The sequence below is a fragment of the Bos taurus genome, chromosome X, assembly GCF_002263795.3.
Source record: "Bos taurus isolate L1 Dominette 01449 registration number 42190680 breed Hereford chromosome X, ARS-UCD2.0, whole genome shotgun sequence".
In the NCBI taxonomy this organism is placed as follows: domain Eukaryota; kingdom Metazoa; phylum Chordata; class Mammalia; order Artiodactyla; family Bovidae; genus Bos; species Bos taurus.
This window is the reverse complement of record NC_037357.1, coordinates 55,974,183-55,995,841: the sequence shown is the minus strand read 5'-3', so window position 1 is coordinate 55,995,841 and position 21,659 is coordinate 55,974,183. Positions and strand designations below refer to the sequence as shown.

Below are 21,659 nucleotides of genomic sequence, written 5' to 3'. Positions count from 1 at the left end.
AAATCTTTCCCATCCCTCAACTCTGAGGTCTAGGAGGAATCTTAGATGTTCATTCTTTCTTCCATTAGGATGACATCTTTCCCAAGAAGCTCTTTGGGCTTCTAAACACATAGTTTTTCAGTGGACTCACCTCTTAGACTCTCCATACAGAACAATACATATGTGAATTGAAGGGTGAATCCAAGTGAGGCTGCTAAGATAGGCCCCTTTCACATAATCATTCATTCACTCATTTTAACAAATATTTATTGAGCTCTGAATATGTGCCAGACAGTGTTCTAGGAGCTGATAATATAGAAGTGAGTAAAATAGATGACATTTCTACCCTCATAAAGCTTGTATTCTGATGATAATTAGATAACAAACAATTACACATATAATTACATATCATGAATATGAAGAAAAATGGATCAGGTTAATAAGATAGGAAATGATGGGGTACAGTGATATTTTAGACAGTAGGGGCAGGGGAGACCTTCCAAGGACTGAACAGTCCTGAATAAAATAAGGATAAGGGTCATGTGGAATTTAGGAGAAATATAATTTAAGTTAGGGAGACAGAGAGTGCAAAGGCCTGGAGGTGTTTGACATGTTTAAAAACAGCAAAGGAGGCCACCGAAGTAAGGTGAGTTAAAAGGAGAGGTGGTAGGAAACGAGGCCGGAGGTAGCCAAGGGCCAATCTGCAGCAGGCCTTGGAGGCTGGGATAAGAACTTTGTATTTTTCCCTAATTGTGATGGAAAGCTATTAGAGTGTTTTGATCTGGGGATTGACAATATCAGATTGACCTTTTACAAGCATCCCTCTGGCTGTGGTGGAGATAATGGATTGTACGGGGTGAAGCAGGGAGACAAAACAGGAGATTACTGTGTGAGTCCAAGTAAGAGATGATGAGGGTGTCAACTAGGGTGGCAGCAGAGGAGGTATTGAAAGTAGATGGATTCAGCATCTATTTTAAAGGCAAAGCCAGTTAAAGTGAATAAGATGCGCTGATGAATTGGATGTGGAGTGTGAGAGAGGGTTAAGGATTACTCTGAGTGTTTCAGCTTGAGCAACTAGGTGAATCGAGATGACATTTATTGAGATGGGGAAGAGTGGGAGAGTCATGGGTTCAAGGATCAGGGAAATCCTCAGTTGAGTTTAGGACTTTTTTAATTTGAAATGCCTATTAGATGTCTAAATGCCAAGGTGAAGAAGTTTGTACCAAGGAAATACATATCAAACAAAGGGGTACAAAGTGTTTGGATGGAAAGCGGGAGTTCCTGAGAAGCAAGAAGGATTCCAATGACACCTAGGCAGAGCACATCACACTGTCAAAAATGGAAAGAGCTGATAAATTTTTTTTCTCATTATTTCCCCAACCAGTACCTGGCAAATTTCCAAACCATACTAATTGGAGTGGGTTTTGTTACTGGAAGTAAACCTGTGACAAACCTGGACAGCATACTAAAAAGCAGGGACATCACTTTGCTGAAAAAGAAAGGTCCATCTAGTCAAAGCTATGGTTTTTCCAGTTCTCATGTACAGATGTGAGAGTTGGACCACAAAGAGGCTGAGCACCAAAGAACTGATGTTTTTGAACTGTGGTTCTGGAGAAGACTCTTGAGAGTCCCTTGGACAGCAAGGAGATTAAACCAGTCAATCGTAAAGCAAATAAGTCCTGAATATTCATTGGAAGGACTGATGCTGAGGGTGAAGGTCCAATTCTGTGGCCACCTGATACAAAGAGCTGACTCATTGGAAAAGACTCTGATGCGGGGGAAGATTGAGGGCAGGAGGAGAAATGGGTGGCAGAGAAGGTTGGATGGCATCACCGACTCAATGGACATGAGTTTGAGCAAAGCCCAGGAGATAGTGCAGGACGGAGGAGTTTGGCGTGCTGCAGTCATGGGGTCGAAAATAGTTGGACACAACTTAGCAACTGAACAACAATTGTTACTGTAAATCAGGTAGGTAAATGAACAAAGACTCTTTTGGCATCATGCTGTTGTTCAGTTGCCCAGTCCTGTCCAACTCTTTTGCGACCCCATGAACTGCAGCATGTCAGGCTTCCCTGTCCATCACCAACTCCCGGAGTTTACTCAAACTTATGTCCATCGAGTCGGTGATGTCATCCAGCCATCTCATCCTCTGTCATCCCATTCTCCTCCTGCATTCAATCTTTCCCAGCATCAGGGTCTTTTCGAATGAGTCAGTTCTTCACATCAGGTGGCCAAAATATTGGAGTTTCAGCTTCAACATCAGTCCTTCCAATGAACATCCAGGACTGATTTCCTTTAGGATGGACTGGTTGGATCTCCTTGCAGTCCAAGGGACTCTCAAGAGTCTTCTCCAACACCACAGTTCAAAAGCATCAATTCCTTGGTACTCAGCATTCTTTATAGTCCAACTCTCACATCCATACATGACTACTGGACAAACCATAGCTTTGACTAGATGGACTTTTGTTGGCAAAGTAATGTCTCTGCTTTTTAATATGCTGTCTAGGTTGGCCATAGTTTTTCTTCCAAGGAGTAAGCGTCTTTTAATTTCATGGCTGCAATCACCATCTGCAATTATTTTGGAGCCAACAATATAAAGTCTCTCACTGTTACCACTGTTTCCCCATCTATTTGCCATGAAGTGGTGGGACCAGATGCCGTGATCTTCGTTTTCTGAATGTTGAGTTTTAAGCCAACTTTTTCACTCTCCTCTTTCACTTGCATCAAGAGGCTCTTTAGTTCTTCTTCACTTTCTGCCACAAGGGTGGTGTCATCTGCATATCTGAGGTTATTGATATTTCTCCCGGCAATCTTGATTCCAGCTTGTGCTTCATCCAGCCCAGCGTTTCTCATGATGTACTCTGCATAGAAGTTAAATAAGCAGGGTGACAATAGACAGCCTTGACGTACTCCTTTCCCAATTTGGAACCAGTCTGTTGTTCCATGTCCAGTTCTAACTGTTGCTTCTTGACTTGCATACAGATTTCTCAAGAGGCAGGTCAGGTGGTCTGGTATTCCCATCTCTTGAAGAATTTCCCACAGTTTGTTGTGATCTACACAGTCAATGGCTTTGGCATAGCTAATAAAGCAGAAGTATATGTTTTTCTGGAACTCTCTTGCTTTTTTGATGATCCAGCAGATGTCGGCAATTTGATCTCTGGTTCCTCTGCCTTTTCTAAATCCAGCTTGAACATCTGGAATTTCATGGTTCACGTACTGTTAAAGCATGGCTTGGAGAATTTTGAACATTACTTTGCTAGCACGTTAGCTGAGTGCAATTGTGTGGTAGTTTGAACACTCTTTGGCATTGTCTTTCTTTGGGATTGGAATGAAAACTGACCTTTTCCAGTCCTGTGGCCACTGCTGAGTTTTCCAAATTTGCTGGCATATTGAGTGGAGCACTTTCACAGCATCCTCTTTTAGGATTTGAAATAGCTCAACTGGAATTCCATCACCTCTACTACCTTTATTCATAGTGATGCTTCCTCAGACCCATTTTGCTTTGAATTCCAGGATGTCTGGCTTAGGTGAGTGATCACACCATCGTGAATTGAGTGGAGTAGTAAGTTGTGGCTGTTGTTTAGTTGCTGAGTCATATGTGACTCTTTGCGACCCCATGGACTGCAGCACTCTAGGCTTCCCTGTCCTCCACTGTCTCCCAAACTTTGCTCAAACTCATGTCCATTGAGTCAGGTGATGCCATCCAACCATCTCATCCTCTGCTACCCTCTTCTCCTTTGGGAGGAGTAAGAAAGAGGCCACTTGAAATCGACATGTCCTGTTGATTCATATCAGTTAGAAAGTGTGATTTAAACTGGGAATAAAGGCCATTTTGTGCATTCCTCTGAACTCCATGTATATATATATACGTATATATATATATATGTACATGCGTATATATGGCTGACCAACTGACATGCTCTTTTCTTCCACCCAGGGGTTGCCCAAGTATTCAGTGCACATGGAAATACTGAACTCCTTGAGGGCAGGGACCAGGCACTTAGTTTAGCAGCTGGTACACAGTAGGCATTCAATAAGTGCTTGCTGAATTATTTTTTTTAAGCTAAAAGAATAATCCGAAGAAGCTGAAGTGAGAATCAAATGAAAGGGACAAGTGAGCAGAATAGGAGGAAAGGAGAAAAAATGCAAATGTGGGGGATAAGGACTGTCTGACTGCACTTGAGAGAATAAGATGCAATAGGCGTAGGGAAATAAAAAGGAAGCAAATTAGAAAGGTTAAAGTTTTCATTAGAAAAGAAAGGTAGAGCCACATGAGTTTTGGCTGCCAGCTTTCCTGCCTGACTCCTGCCAACAAGGTGCGCAGTTTCGTTGATGAGGACCTTTTCTTGGCCTTGTGCAACAATAGAGCCAGCACAGAAGAAAACTCAGTTTCAGTATTCAGAGGCCGCAGCCAGGCAGTGGCGATGGGAGCCAGCCTTGATCAATGCAGAATTGATTTACAATTTAATGCTTTTGTGTTTCAAAGTAAGATACCAGAAGAGGACAACTCGGGGGCAGGCTTGAAATTCCTCCTGCCAACACTGAAAAACTAAAAGGAGGAGTCGATGTCACTGCACTTGGGCTACACAGTATTGGGAGGGGGTGGCTGTGGAAAGGGCCTGACAACGAAGAGGTAATGGGAAAAAGACAGGGCAAAGAGCTGAAAGGGAAGGCCAGGGAAGTGATGTACAGAGAAATATCAAAGGAGGGCTAGACCTATAAAGTAGAAATTGAATGAGGGGATGAGGACGTTAAAAAGATCTTTAAAAGTTTTCAGGAATGTAAGAAAGAAGGCAAAACAGAGACGTCACATGCAACATCTTACATAACAAGCAGCTAGTGAAAGCTAATATATAACCTGATAAAAAGAAGAGGGTTCATTGGAGGGGCAGCCCAACGTTTGATGTCTGCATGTAAATGTGTGCTTAGTTGCTCAGTTGTGTCCAACTCTCTGTGACCCCATGGACTGTAGCCCGCCAAGCTCCTCTGTTCATGGAGATTTCAGGCAAGAATACTGCAGTGTGTTGCCATGACCTCCTCCAGGGGATCTTCCCAACTCAGGGATCGAACCCAGGTCTCCCGAATTGCAGGCAGATTCTTTACCATCTGAGACATGAGGGAAATGGAGTGGAAATTCTATGGTTATCCAGTGAACGGAGCTCTGATCAAACAAAAGAAGATGCTATGGTCCCTGTCCATGAGAAACACTGGGCTGGAAGAAGCACAAGCTGGAATCAAGATTGCCAGGAGAAATATCAATAACCTCAGATATGCAGATGACACCACCCTTATGGCAGAAAGTGAAGAGGAACTAAAGAGCCTCTTGATGAAGGTGAAAGAGGAGAGTGAAAAAGTTGGCTTAAAGCTCAACATTCAGAAAATGAAGATCATGGCATCTGGTCCCATCACTTCATGGGAAATAGATGGGGAAACAGTGGAAACAGTGTCAGACTTTTTTGGGGGGGGGGCTCCAAAATAATTGCAGATGGTGATTGCAGCCATGAAATTAAAAGACGCTTACTCCTTGGAAGAAAAGTTATGACCAACCTAGATAGCATATTCAAAAGCAGAGACATTACTTTGCCAACAAAGGTCCGTCTAATCAAGGCTATGGTTTTTCCAGTGGTCATGTATGGGTGTGAGAGTTGGACTGTGAAGAAGGCTGAGCGCCAAAGAATTGATGCTTTTGAACTGTGGTGTTGGAGAAGACTCTTGAGAGTCCCTTGGCCTGCAAGGAGATCCAACCAGTCCGTTCTGAAGGAGATCAGCCCTGGGATTTCTTTGGAAGGAATGATGCTAAAGCTGAAACTCCAGTACTTTGGCCACCTCATATGAAGAGTTGACTCATTGGAAAAGACTCTGATGCTGGGAGGGATTGGGGGCAGGAGGAGAAGGGGACGACAGAGGATGAGATGGCTGGATGGCATCACTGACTCGATGGACATGAGTCTGAGTGAACTCCGGGAGTTGGTAATGGACAGGGAGGCCTGGCGTGCTGCGATTCATGGGGTTGCAAAGAGTCAGACACAACTGAGCAATTGAACTGAACTGAACTGAACTGATGGTCCCTCTATTTTAAACAGAGAGGAGACTGAGGCAGTGTGGTGATTAGCACTGGTGTCAACAGAGTAGCATTAAACATCCCAGTTCTGTTATTTAAAAGGTGACCATTTGGGGCAAGTTCCCTTCATTTCTATGCTTCAGTTTCCTTGTCTATAAAATGGGGGCAATAAAACCTAAATCACTGGTTGTCACTAGAATTAGCAATGAACAGGCCCTGCCATGCATATAAGAGGCAACCACCATTACAACTACTAGTATTAGTACTATTACTTCTTTTTCTACTATTATTATTTTACTTACAAAAATGAAATGAACAAATGAAATATACTATTGGGGATTATCCCAGCCCTAATGAAAACTTCTTTGTTTTCCTGGTAAGGAAACAGAGTGAACCAAAGGAATAAGGAAAAAAGGTATTATCTTTTTTTTGGTCAAATGTTTATATTTTTATTTATTTGGCTGTGCTTGGTCCTGGGCTTCCTACGTGGAGCTCAGTTCAGTTCAGTTCAGTTCAGTTGCTCAGTTGTGTCTGACTCTTTGCAACCCCATGGACTGCAGCACGCCAGGCTTCCCTGTCCATCACCAACTCCTGGGGCTTGCTCAAACTCATGTCCATCGAGTCGGTGATGCCATCCAACCATCTCATCCTCTGTCTTCCCCTTCTCCCCCTGCCTTCAATATTTCCCAGCATTGGGGTCTTTTCCAGTGAGTCCGTTCTTCACATCAGGTGCCCAAAGTATTGAAGTTTCAGCTTCAGCATCAGTCCTTCCAATGAATATTCAGGACTGATTTCCTTTAGGATGGACTGGTTTGATCTTGCAGTCCAAGGGTCTCTCAAGAGTCTTCTCCAGCACCACAGTTCAAAAGCATCAATTCTTTGGTGCTCAGTTTTGTTTATGGTCCAACTCTCTTTGGTGCTCAGTTTTCTTTATGGTCCAACTCTCACATCCATACATGACTACTGGAAAAACCATAGCTTTGACTAGATGGACCTTTGTTGGCAAAGTAATGTCTCTGCTTTTTAAGATTCTTTTTAAAGAACATGCCTGCCAATGCAGGAGAGTTGCAAGTTCCATCCGTGGGTTGGGAAGATGTGAGTTCCATCCGTGGGTTGGGAATATCCCCTGGAGGAGCACATGAAAATTCACTCCAGTATTCTTGCTTGGAGAATCCCATGGACAGAGGAGTCTGGTGGCCTACAGTCCATAGGGTTGCAAAGAGTCTGACATGGCTGAAATGCATGCACACATATGCTGGGTCTCAGTTGTGGCACACAGGATCTTCCATTGTCCTTGTGGCTTGAGAGATCTTTAGTTGTGACATGTGGGATCTAGTTTCCAGACCAGGGATTGAACTCCATGCCTCTGTATTGGGAGCTACAAGTCTTAGCCACTGGACCACCAGAGATGTCCCAAAAGGCCTGATCTTAGACAGAAAGCCTTATTCAAATAGAACAATGATTGTGTGTGTGTGTGTGCGCGTGCGTGTGTATACAGTAAGGCAACAGAACAGGAATAACATACACAGTTGGCTGTCTGTATCCGCAAGTTCTGCATCTGCAGATTCAACCAACTGTGGATGAAAATACTTGGTAAAAGAATTCCAGAAAGTTCCAAAAAGTAAAGCTTGAATTTTCTCCTCTCTGGCAACTATTTACATAACATTTATATGGTATTAGGAGAAGGCAATGGCACCCCACTCCAATACTCTTGCCTGGAAAATCCCATGGATGGAGGAGCCTAGTAGGCTGCAGTCCATGGGGTCGCTAAGAGTCAGACATGACTGAGTGACTTCACTTTCACTTTTCACTTTCCTGCATTGGAGAGGAAATGGCAACCCACTCCAGTGTTCTTGCCTGGAGAATCCCAGGGACGGGGGAGCCTGGTGGGCTGCCGTCTATGGGGTCGCACAGAGTCGGACACGACTGAAGTGACTTAGCAGCAGCAGCAGCATATGGTATTAGGTATTATAAGCACCTAAAGATGACAAAGTCTATGGGAGGATGTGCCTAGCTTATACACTGCTACTTTACATAAGGGACTTGAGCATCTGTGGATTTTGGTATTCATAGGAGTCTTGGAAGCAATCCCCCATGGATAATGGGAGACGGCTATATTAAATACAGCCTCCCTAGTGGCTCAGATGGTAAAGAATCCACCCGCAATGTGGGAGACTTGGGTTTGATCCTTGAGTCAGGAAGATCCCCTGGAGGAGGCCATTGCAACCCATTCCAGGATTCTTGCCTGGAGAATCCCCATGGACAGAGGAGCCTAGCCAGCTATAGTCCATGGGGTCACAAAGAGTCGGACACGACTGAATGACTAAACACAGCACAGGGGACCATAGATGGGAAAAGGATGAAGATTAGAATTTAGCGTGTTGAAAAAGTGGTATCGACTATTTGTGGAAAGGTGTTTGGTGACAGGAAATGAACTGAAAACGGGCAGAATATCTTGAATCTTTTATAATTAAAAGCCCCATGATGTGGCCTTCCCTGGAGCTCCTTAAGACTTAGGCTTTCATCTGGCTGGCGTAAAACAGAGGCAGTTCCAGCGGTGAGACAGAGTGGAACTGGATAATCTCATTCTTTTTCAAACTGCCTCTCTTTGCTTCCTTTCTCTTGCAACCCAGCCCCCACTTGCATTCAGCTGTCCCAGAGCCTCAGAGCTGAGCTGGTCTACACATCAATAAAATGCGGGGAGGCTTCTTTTCTTTTCTTGGCCATGTGTCTTATTTTAGTAACAAGCAACAAGCAGTACAGAGAATGCTCAGACTGAGGGGGAAGAGGATAAGACAGACAATTCTCACAGCTCCGGTGAAAGCCTCTTTCTGGAGGTGGGGGTGGAAGCACTGCCCACGGAGAGATGCATTTCATCAATGATTCTCAAGACGAAAAGGAACCCTAGGAGGGGACGGAGACTGGAACAAGCCATGCAGGCAACCAAATAAAAAAGCTGCCAGTAAGAAGAGCAAAGCTTGGAGCAGTCCCAAAGTTACAAAGCAGAGAGTTTAGAAATGCAAAAGGCTACCTACCTATGCTGATCTGTGGGGGTGCAGGCTGGCCGCTGGTTTGGGGTCAGGGTCAGGGGCCCTGAGAGGCCCTAGGGTACACAATTTGCAGGGCTCAGTGCAAAATGAAAATGCAGGGTCCTTTGTTCAAGAACTACTAAGAATTCCAAGGTGGTGACCACAGAGGATTAAACTAAACCACTCCAGTGTTCTTGCCTGGAGAATCCCAGGGACGGGGGGGAGCCTGGTGGGCTGCTGTCTATGGGGTCACACAGAGTCGGACATGACTGAAGTGACTTAGCAGCAGTAGCAGCAGCAGGCCCTATTGAGTGTGGGGCCCCATGGGACTGCATGGGATCCACAAGGAAGCCAGCCTTATCTAGGAACATTTTAAAGTGGATCCCCAAATGTGGGCTCATTATTTTATTTTATTTTTGGCCGCAGGGCATGCAGGATCTTAGTTCCCCAATCAGGGAAGAGAATCTGTGACCCCTGCAGTGGAAGTTCAGAGTCTTAACTGCTGGACTGCCGGGGAAGTCCCTCATTATTTTATTTAACAGATCAGGATGATAGGTCTAGAATAAATTTTGTGTTATTTTGTTCCAAGCTGTGTTTTATAAATTTGAGAACTTCTGTATTTTATATTATATATTCTATTAAAACAATGCAATAGTAAGAACAGCAACGTGTACCCCAATGTTCATCGCAGCACTGTTTATAATAGCCAAGACATGGAAGCAACCTAGATGTCCATCAGCAGATGAATGGATAAGAAAGCTGTAGTACATATACACAATGGAGTATTACTCAGCCATTAAAAAGAATACATTTGAATCAGTTCTAATGAGGTGGATGAAACTGGAGCCTATTATACAGAGTGAAGTAAGCCAGAAGGAAAAACATAAATACAGTATACTAATGTATATATATGGAATTTAGAAAGATGGTAACAATAACCCAGTGTACGAGACAGCAAAAGAGACACTGATGTATAGAACAGTCTTACGGACTCTGTGGGAGAGGGAGAGGGTGGGAAGATTTGGGAGAATGGCAATGAAACATGTAAAATATCATGTAGGAAACGAGTTGCCAGTCCAGGTTCGATGCACGATGCTGGATGCTTGGGGCTGGTGCACTGGGACGGCCCAGAGGGATGGTATGGGGAGGGAGGAGGGAGGAGGGTTCAGGATGGGGAACACATGTATACCTGTGGCGGATTCATTTTGATATTTGGCAAAACTAATACAATTATGTAAAGTTTAAAAATAAAATTAGAAAAAAAAAAAAAAAGAAGAACAGCAAATGAAGAGAAAATGTGAATGTCTTTTGTAGATGTGCATAAATGACCAAGCACCTGTCCTCTAAATAGGAGCTCTGTTTCCCATTTCCTTTAGGTGCCCTGGTTCTGTGTGATTTTGACTGAGGCTCTGGAAAATGAAGGAAAAAGGAGGGGAAGGCTATTTTCAGGTCTTGCCTTCTCCCAGCCCCATCCAGCACTACATATCCTCATTCTGGGCTCTTCTCCCAGCTTCCCTCCCTCCCATGTCTTTCCCTGAGCTCTTTAATGTTCATTCTGCTTATTTGTCACCCCTTGTGGCAGCTATTAAACGAAATCCTTACTTTGAGACTTGGTAATTAAATGGAAAGAATTACGCATTTATCCTGCCTTTTCAGTAGGAACTATATTTCAGCATAATTAAATAACCATATCTTTATTTTACTTTGCGTTTATTTAACACATAGTTCTTACCATGCACCAGGCCTTATTCTGATTGCTTTAGTAATACTAATGTTAGTTGCTCAGTTATGTCTGACTCTTTGTGACCCCATGGACTGTAGGACCCCCAGGCTCCTCTATTCATGGAATTCTCCAGCCAAAAATACTGCAGTGGGTAGCCATTCCCTTCTCTAGGGAATCTTCCTGATGCAGGTATCGAGTCCAGGTTTCCTGCATGGCAGGCAGATTATTTACCATCTGAGCCACCAGAAAAGCCCTTAGTGATACTTCCTCATTTAATTTTCATAGCAACCACACTTTACAGATGAGGAAACTGAGCAGTTAAGTGACTTAGTCACACAGGTAGCAAGTGGTGGGACCAAGAGTTGAAAGTAGAAAGTCTGACTCCAAAGTTCATATTCTTATCCACTGCCCTAGGCTGCCCTGGTTGAAAAAAGGAAGTTCTTTCCTGAAGAAGGCTAGCTAGTAAGTAGAGAGGGAGTGATATAATTAGGAAATCATTTTTTAAATTAATCAATTTATTTTATTTATTTTTTTAAAAATAAATTTATTTATTTTAATTGGAAGCTAACTACTTTACAATATTGTGGTGGTTTTTGCTATACATTCACATGAATCTGCCATGGGTGTACATGTATTCCCCATCCTGAACCCCCCCTCCCACCTCCCTCCCCATCCCATCCCTCTGGGTCATCCCAGTGCACCAGCCCCGAGCATCCTGTCTCATGCATTGAACCTGGACTGGTGATCCACTTCACATATGATAATATACATGTATCAATGCCATTATCCCAAATCATCCCACCCTTTCCCTCTCCCACAGAGTCCAAAAGACTGTTCTATATATCTGTGTCTCTTTTGCTGTCTCACATACAGGGTTATTGGTACCATCTTTCTAAATTCCATATATATGCATTAGTGTACTGTATTGGTGTTTTGCTTTCTGGCTTACTTCACCCTCTATAATAGGCTCCAGTTTCATCCACCTCATTAGAACTGATTCAAATGTATTCTTTTTAATGGCCGAGTAATACTCCATTGGGTATATGTACCACAGCTTTCTTATCCATTCATCTGCTGATGGACATCTAGATTGCTTCCATGTCCTGGTTATTATAAACAGTGCTGCGATGAACACTGGGGTACACGTGTCTCTTTCAATTCTGGTTTACTTGGTGTGTGTGCCCAGCAGTGGGATTGCTGGATCATATGGCAGTTCTATTTCCAGTTTTTTAAGGAATCTCCACACTGTTCTCCATAGTGGCTGTACTAGTTTGCATTCCCACCAACAGTGTAAGAGGGTATTAGGAAATCATTTTTAAACGTGTCATGAATTCATTGATCCAGGCAAGAATTGTCAAGTGGGATTAAAATTATTGTGTGGATAGCTGATGGGGACATCTGTGTGGAACTAAATAGCCCAAAGATTTTTTTTTTTTAATTTGGCTGTGAGGGCTCTCTAGTTGTGGCACAGGCTCTAGAGCACATGGGCTCAGTAGTTGTGGCAGGTGGGCTTCTCTAGTTGCAGGTGGGCTTAGTTGCCCTGGAGCATGTGGGATCTTAGTTCCCCGACCAGGGATGAAACCTTCATCTCCTGCATTGGAAACGGATTCTTAACCACCCCACAGACTATCTTCTGGGCATTGGGAGGCAAAGATAACTCTATCATGGATCTGGCTGCTATCACGCTGATCCAGCGCTCCATCATAGTGTTACTACCAGTGGAGCAGCCATGTGCTGCAGTACATGACACAATGCCACATTGCTGTATTCTCTCTTGCCTGCCAAATCCCATGGACGGAGGAGCCTGGTAGGCTGCAGTCCATGAGGTTGCTAAGAGTCGGACACGACTGAGCGACTTCCCTTTCACTTTTCACTTTCATGCATTGGAGAAGGAAATGGCAACCCACTCCAGTGTTCTTGCCTGGAGAATCCCAGGGACGGGGGAGTCTGGTGGGCTGCCGTGTATGGGGTCACACAGAGTCGGACACGACTGAAGCGACTTAGCAGCAGCAGCAGCCAAAGATACTGGACTTGAATGCGATCAAGCCTTTAGACCTAAAGTCCAGTTTACAGGAACTACAGGAGATTGAGGAACAAGGTAAATAATACCACAGGCAATCATGCAGGCAAATCCTCAAAGTAGGACATGCTTCAGAACAACTGGCCCACTTTCTTCAATAAGACAGTGTACTGTGAAATAAAGAAACAATGTTCTGAAGTTAAGGAGATGTCAGGGACATAATCAGATGAATGCATGATTTGGGACAGAATCCTGATTTGGACAGACTGGTTGTAAAGGACATTTCTGGAATAATTGGGCATAATTTGAATATGGTTTGTGGATTATAAGGTGTTAAAGAATTTGTACACTGAAGTAAAGAATATATACAATTATTTTTTAGATGTCCCCTCAAAAATAAATTAGGCCCTTCACTCTCACTCTTTTTATAGCATGGTCTGTCCACTTCTTTGCCCTGACTGAGCCCTGGCTCCCTGCTTGCACATCCCTAGATGCTGTTGGTGCTCCACCCATAGCCTCTGGGCTCTTCCCATGTCTCTCCATGCTAGCCTAACTTCCAGCTACCAGCTCCTGTGACTCTTTGCCTGGAGTTTTTTTCTCCAGCCCCTAGAGTCCTCTTTGCCTGAATATTGAGGAAGCTAGAAGTACCAGGGAATGAATGACCTCCCTAAGACAGTTCTTAATCAGTAACTGATAGCAGAGGGTTATCCCTTAGGTGGGATAACTGTGAGATGCATGTTCTACTGTGCCTAGAATTCCCAGGCATGATCAAGCTCCTGTTACCCAGAGTGTTAATTTGCTTTATAATACACTCCTTTATTGGCTTTCTTCCCTCCCCTACTTCACTTCCCCACTCCTTTATGGGAATTTCCTTTAATCTACTCCTAAATAGACTACTTACACTGGATTCCTTATCTCAGACTCTGATTTGGGGACAATCCAAATGGAAACACTTCCCCTGGGGCTGCCTCCTGTGTGAATTGTTCCTTCTCCCAAATTCAGAGAGCAAGAGAGACCCCACCAGCTTTTCCCTAGTCCCCTTCTTTCACTTTTGTGAAACAATTTCTTCCTTCTTTCATCCTCATAGTTTACCCTCTACGCCTCCTCACTGTTATCATTTATTGACATCCAGTTCACTACCCTAGATCCATGGAAGATTCTAGTACTCTTCTGTACCTCCTATCCCATCATTAACCTGAGGGCCCCATAAGGAAGTCCCAACTCTTAGCTTCTTGGCTCCTTCATCCCAGATTATCTTCAGCTCTGCTCTATGTCAGCCACTGCCTTAGCCATGCTGTGAACCTCCTCATCACTCACTGCTCTATCTCAGAAACCCTAAACTCCACCTTCCATCCTTAGACTGTAAGATCTCAATTCATCAGCTCTTTCTCCTTTGATGCTTGTTCTTAGACCTGGCTGCACCTGCCCTATAAGCCTCCACCCAAAGTCAGTCTTATAATCTACTCTTTCTGAGATATGCTGGAGAAGATCACCCATGCTTGAAGATCACTGACATAGTTTTCATGGTCTTCAGCCATTCAGACTCTCAGTTCTCAGTCAATTCTTATTGCTTATGGCTGGGCAGCAGTCTCTCTTTCTAGTATAGTTCTTGACAGTTGCCTAGGGTCCTTCTCATTTGTTCCCAGCCTACTCACACCTCTTCCACATGGGTTTCCATTTTACCTCTGAGCCTTGGCTCTGTCCTCTTTTACAATCTTCCTTTTGCCATCTAGCGATTACATTCTTCCTCAAGGTCTTGGCTCAAATATGTACACACAGCATTTCCTCTAGCTGTCCCTTCAGGACCCCAGCTCTGGCTCTAGACTTGGACTGGCAGCTTTGCTGGGCCCATCACACTTCATTACTTCCCCCTCTCCTCTCAACCACTAAAAGGTGTTTCAGACAACTCCTATTCATCAATTCACCATTTCAACAAATACCTGTTGTGCATCTGTTGAGCCTAATGACAGGCACAGTGCCAAGAACTATGCTAGGTGCTGGGATACAATGGTAAATAAGAAAGACAAGGTCTCTGACCTCATGGCCTTGTACACTGTGACAATACCATTGAAGAAATCTGATAGAAAATAGTAAGAGGGAACTACTTTAGATAGGCACTTCCCTGGTGGCTCAGATGAGAAAGAGTCTGCCTGCAATGCAGGAGATCCTGGTTTGATCCTTGGGTTGGGAAGATCCCCTGGAGAAGGAAATGGCAACCCACACCAGTATTCTTGCCTGGAAAATCCCATGGATGGAGGGACCTGGCAGGCTACAGTCCATGGGGTTGCAAAGAGTTGGACATGACTGAGGAATTTCACTTACACTTTCCACTTTAGATAGGGAAGTTAGGGAACACCTTTATGAGGAAGTAACATTTGACTCAGGATTCGAAGGTTTAAAAGGAATCACACATGTGAAGAACCCCGTGGAAAAGCATTTTAGGTAGAAAGAAAGAAAATGAAGTCACTCAGTCGTGTCCGACTCTTTGCAACCCCGTGGACATAGCCCACCAGGCTCCTCTGTCCATGGGATTCTCCAGGCAAGAATACTGGAATGGTTTGCCATTTCCTTCTCCAGGGGATCTTCCCGACCCAGGGATCGAACCCAGGTCTCCCGCACTGCAGGCAGACACTTTAACCTCTGAGCAAGCCCAATCCCATTTTAGGTAGTTCAGTTCAGTTCAGTTGCTCAGTCGTGTCCAACTCTTTGCGACCCCATGAATCGCAGCACGCCAGGCCTCCCTGTCCATCACCAACTCCCGGAGTTCACTCAGACTCACATCCATCTAGTCAGTGATGCCATCCAGCCATCTCATCCTCTGTCATCTCCTTCTCCTCCTGCCCCCAATCCCTCCCAGCATCAGAGTCTTTTCCAATGAGTCAACTCTTCACATGAGGTGGCCAAAGTACTGGTGTTTCAGCTTTAGCATCATTCCTTCCAAAGAAATCCCAGGGCTGATCTCCTTCAGAATGGACTGGTTGGAGGGAACTACAAATGAAAGAGTTCTGAAGCTCGAGAGAGCTTGACACATAACACAAATATAGAAGGCTAACACAGATGAAGCATAGTGAGTTGAGGGGAGAAGAGTAGGAGAAATGTACAGGGCCATATCGGGTAGGAGTTTGAATTTTAAATGTGATGGGAAGCCAAGAGAGGGTTTTGATCAGGAGAGTGACATGACTTACCTTCCATTTTTAAACAATTACCTTACCTTACAATTTGGGCAAGAGATGAGTTTCCTTTGGTATAGGGTAGTAAAAGTGGAGGTGGAAGAAATGGATGAATTAGAAATTCATATTGGATGTAGAATGGTCAGGATTTGCTGATGGATTGAATCTGGGGAATGAGAGAGAAGGAGGAATCAATGATGACTCCCAGGTTAATGTCATTTTTCTAAGGTGAAAAATATGGGGAAGGACATATTGGGTGGGAACAGGGTGTCAAGAGTTCTATTTTATAAGAGTGTTGTATTAGAGATATCTGTAGACGTTTAAGTGGTGATTTTAAATGGGCACGTGTATATATGAATCTGAAATTTAGAATATTTTTAGGATTTTCACTGGGAATCATCAACATATAGATGGTATTTAGAGTCATAGGAACTGATGAAACCACTTAAGGAGTGATTTGAGAGAGAATAGAAGAGGAGGCTCAAGACAAAGTGTAGATAACTCTGGTATTTAGAGTTCAAGTAGAGGATGTTGAGAAGTAAAGACTAGTAAAACATGGTATTTACAAAGCCAAAAGAGGAAAAGTTTCAAGGAAATAATGATCATCCACATCAAATGCTAATGAGAGAGCTAATAGAATCAGGACAAAAATGTGATCATTGGATTTGGCAACATAGATCTCTGGGGATGTTGACAAGAATGGTTTCAGTAGATTGATGGGTATGGAAACCAGACTGGAGTGAATTAAGGAATAAAGAGGACATGAGGAAGAAGAGATTGCACTTGTAGAGAATTCATTCAAGAATGTTTTCTGGGCTCCCCTGGTAGTCAAGTGATTAAGAATCTACCTGCCAGTGCAGGGGACATGGATTCTACCCCTGGCCTGGGTAGATCCCACACACCATGGAACAACTAAGCCCATGTGCCACAACTACTGAAGCCCACATGCCTAGAGCCTGTGCTCTACAAGAGAAACCACTGCAATGAGAAGCCCGCACACTGCAATGAAGAGTAGCCACCATTCACTGCAACCAGAGAAAGCCCTTGCACAGCAATGAAGATGCACCACAGCCAAAAATAATAAATAAATAAAGTAAATTAATAAGATAAAGAAATATTCAAAAAAAGAGAATGTTTTCTGTTAGTGGGTACAGAAATATGGGGAAGGAGCTGGAGGGATAGTAGTGTCAAGGTAAAGTTTATTTTGGGGATAGTAAATGCTAACTCAGGGGCTTCCATTCCTGAGTTCCCTTCCATTCTTCCTTGGTAAATAATCTGCCTGCAATGCCAGAGACCTGAGCTCAGTCCCTCGGTTGGGAAGATCCCCTGGAGGAGGGCATGGCAACCCACTCCAGTATTCTTGCCTGGAGAGTCCCAAGGACAGAGGAGCTTGGCAGGGCACAGTTCATGAGGTCGCAAAGAGTTGGACACGACTGAGTGACTAAGCACACACATATGCTAACTCAGGTTGGTATGTTGCTAAGAATTATTTAGTAGAGAAGGCAATAGTCCTCATAAAGGAGAGAAGTGATGCTGTGGCAATGACTTCTGTGCTGTGCTAAGTCACTTCAGTTTTGTCTGACTCTTTGCAACCCCATGTAATGTGGCCCACCAGGGTCCTCTGTCCATAGGATTCTCCAGGCAAGAATACTGTAGTGGGTTGCCATGCCCTCCTCCAGGGAATCTTCCCATCCCAGGGATTGAACTTGCATCACTTACATCTCCTGCATTGGCAGGCAGATTCTTTACCACTAGTGCCACCTGGCAATGACTTCTAGATATCCTCTAATATCTGTCTCCTCCTCTTCTACAATAATAAAATTCTCAAATCCATAGCTAACTTCATGACTCACTAGAATGAAGATTATACTCTCCAGCCTTCCTTACTGCTAGATGTGCCCATGTAACTATCTGTGGTTAATAAGATGTAACCCATGGCTAACAAACACATGAAAAGATGCTCAACATCACTCATTATCAGAGAAATGCAAATCAAAACCACTGTGAGGTACCATTTCACACCAGTCAGAATGGCTGCGATCCAAAAGTCTACAAATAATAAATGCTGGAGAGGGTGTGGAGAAAAGGGAACCCTCTTACACTGTTGGTGGGAATGCAAACTAGTACAGCCACTATGGAGAACAGTGTGGAGATTCCTTAAAAAACTGGAAATAGAACTGCCTTATGATCCAGCAATCCCACTGCTGGATCTGAGGAAACCAGAAGGGAAAGAGACACGTGTACCCCAATGTTCATCGCAGCACTGTTTATAATAGCCAAGACATGGAAGCAACCTAGATGTCCATCAGCAGATGAATGGATAAGAAAGCTGTGGTACATATACACAATGGAGTATTACTCAGCCATTCAAAAGAATACATTTGAATCAGTTCTAATGAGGTGGATGAAACTGGAGCCTATTATACAGAGTGAAGTAAGCCAGAAGGAAAAACATAAATACAGTATACTAACGCATATATATGGAATTTAGAAAGATGGTAACAATAACCCGGTGTACGAGACAGCAAAAGAGACACTGATGTATAGAACAGTCTTATGGACTCTGTTGGAGAGGGAGAGGGTGGGAAGATTTGGGAGAATGGCAATGAAACATGTAAAATATCATGTAGGAAACGAGTTGCCAGTCCAGGTTCGATGCACGATGCTGGATGCTTGGGGCTGGTGCACTGGGACGGCCCAGAGGGATGGTATGGGGAGGGAGGAGGGAGGAGGGTTCGGGATGGGGAACACATGTATACCTGTGGCGGATTCATTTTGATATTTGGCAAAACTAATACAATTATGTAAAGTTTAAAAATAAAATAAAATTAGAAAAAAAAAAAAAAAAAGATGTAACCCAAAGTGTCATGTGACAGCTCTTGGGAATCTTCTGTGAAAGACAGCTGGCACATGCCTTTTTTCCATCTTTAGTCCCTTCCTCCATCCAGTTGCCTGAACTCTGGATGTAATGACTGGAGCTCAAGCTACCATTTTGGACCTTGAGGATAAAAGTCACACCCAAAGAAGGCAGTGAGTTGAGAAGCATGTGATTTTTGAAGATTTTGTGAAGCAGGGTTACCATATCAACTCTGAACTGCCTACCTCCATTCGTTTATGTGTGAGAGAAATAAACTCTCTTGTTTGAGCCACTATTATTTTGGACCTATGATTCTCACAGATGAACTTAATCCTTATTCCAGTGCATAAGCGAAAGGAATGGCCTTTAACTGGAGACAGCTCATCTAACATATCAGAAAGCAAGGGTACTGGTGGAGGTAGGTGGCTAGATGTGGTGATGGGAGGGTAAGGAATTTAATTCATTTAATTTATTCTCTTTTCTCAGTTTAATTCATTTTCTTTTCTCAGTGAGGTGGGTGGTGAGGTCTTCAGCTGAGAATGGAGATGGACAGTAGAGGGTTGTATGTAGAATAGAGAAGGTATCACCCAGGAAATTTAATATCTAGAAGTGCAAGGAGATGGCTTTGACATCTGTGAGGACCCTCTATTAAGAGTTGAATTATTTCCCTTCTTATTTGTACCAGCCTAGTTCTTCTGAATCCTTGACTCCATGATTACTTTTTCATGCTTTATTTTCTAGAGTACCCTGATTCTGATATTCTCATGGTCTCTACCCTGTACATCCAAAGCCATGCCCTCTCCCCTAGTTCCCCAGATAGGATTCCCCTGGGATGTCAGTACTTTCCTACAACTGAACTAGATTTGCCATGCCCTCGTTGGGCTGGATTTGCAGTTTTTAACACCCTACTCCACCCCACCACACCCTGGTCTCACATTAACTTTTCTGATTCACCTTGTAGGCCTTCTAGCATTTGCCCTCTTGAGCAAACTCTGTCCATTCACTGACACCCTTTTCCCTTATCCCCATTTCCAGTTTACCCATCTTTCAGGAAGCCTTTCCTTCCTCCCTTCCTTTCTTCCTTTCTCTCTCTCTTTTTGACTGCACCATGTGGATTGTGGGATTTCAGTTCCCCAACCAGGAATTGAACACTGGTGATGGCAGTGAAAGCCTGAAATCCTAACCACTAGTCCACCAGGGAACTCCCCAGGAAGCCTTTTCTATCTCGTTCAATCCACTTTGATTTTTAAATCAGTGAGTGAATAAGTGTACATCTATTATGTGACTAGAGTTGATTGCTGTCTTTGAATATCCATATGTAAGTATTCATACACTTATAATCTGCACCACATAGTTGAACATGTGACATACAGAAGTTTCTTCCCACTCTTCTATTCTCTCCCTTCTTTCCTTGCACCTCACCCTCTTACTAAGAGTAGGCTTTCTGCAGATAAATTCAGAGTTTTTGCCACTCCAAAATGAAGCACTAGGGTCATGCTTCAAGATGAGATCAATACTAGCAAGAAAGGTTTATGTTGTACATGTAGTACTCTGAAGAATATGCAGGACCATAGACAGTATTTCTTGGACCACTTACATCAGACCCAATCTGGAGAGCTGGCAAAAAAAATGAAGATTTCTATGTGCCAAGAGACATGTAAGAATGTTTAGGGCAATGTTATTTATAATAGCAAACAAAACAAAACAATGACAATTAAAAAAAAAACTGGAAGCAACCCACACGACCATTAACAGGAGAATGGATAAATAAATTGTGGTGTATTCATATAATGGAATACTGCATAGCAATGAAAATGACTAAACTACAGCTAAGTGCACCAACACGAATGAATCTCAAAAACAGTGTGGAATGATACAGCAAGTTGCCAAAGAATATAAATAGTATGACATCATTATATGAATCCTAAAACAAGCAAGCTACAGTATTTTTCTAATTCAAAGATACAATCACATATAGAAAACAATAAGAAAAGCAAAAAATAATTAACATAAAATTCAGGAAAGTGCTTGCCTCATGGAGGAAGAAAGAGGACTGCAACTGGGGAGGGATACACAGAGAAATGTTCTATTTACTGGGTTGGCCTAAAAGTTTGTTCAGGTTTTCCAACCCAAGTTACAGAAAAACCTAAACGAACTTTTGGGCCAATCCAATATAAAGCTCATTGGTTGGTGCATGGATGTTCACTGCATTATGGTTCTTTAAATTATACATATGTATCATAGACATTCTTTTGCATGCATATCTCAGAGTGAAGAATTTAAGTGTGGATTTCTAGGCCCTGGTCAGACCTATTGAACCTGAATTATTAATGGTAATTTCCCTAAATCTACATTTTCACTTGGCACCCTGATTAGTTCTGAGGTCAGAACTATTGACATAAGGCCTCTTTCCATAACCTGTAGAGCCAGGAAGCTGGTGCGGAGAAGAAGGCTAGAAAAAGACCCAAGGGTCTGTGGAAGAGAAGAGAAAGAGAAACTATAGAGAGAAGGGACCCCAAATACTCCTTCCAGATGCCTGTGTGTGGCCTGGTAGAAGACTTGAGGTTTCAGAGAAGTGCAGACAATTTGTATACTATTCTTCGAGTTCCATATTTTTAAAAACTTTTTGGCTATGCTAGGTCATCATTGCTGCCCTTGGGCTTCCTCTGGTTGCAGCACGTGGGGGCTACTCTCTTGCTGCAGAGCGCAGGCTCTAGACCACGGGCTTAGTAGTTGCAGTGCACAGGCTTAGTTGCTCCACAGCATGTGGAATCTTCCTAGACCAGGGGTCAAACCTGTGTCCCCTGTATTGGCAGGCAG

General features: G+C 43.4%; 1 non-coding gene across 1 annotated transcript; it reads right to left on the bottom strand.

Annotated features, from left to right (window-relative positions):
• Positions 1 to 20,943: 20,943 nt before the first annotated feature.
• Positions 20,944 to 20,999, bottom strand: MIR2285CP (microRNA mir-2285cp). Its single transcript, NR_162356.1, has one exon. It is a non-coding gene; the product is annotated as a microRNA mir-2285cp (primary transcript).
• Between the last annotated feature and the right edge of the window lie 660 nt (positions 21,000 to 21,659).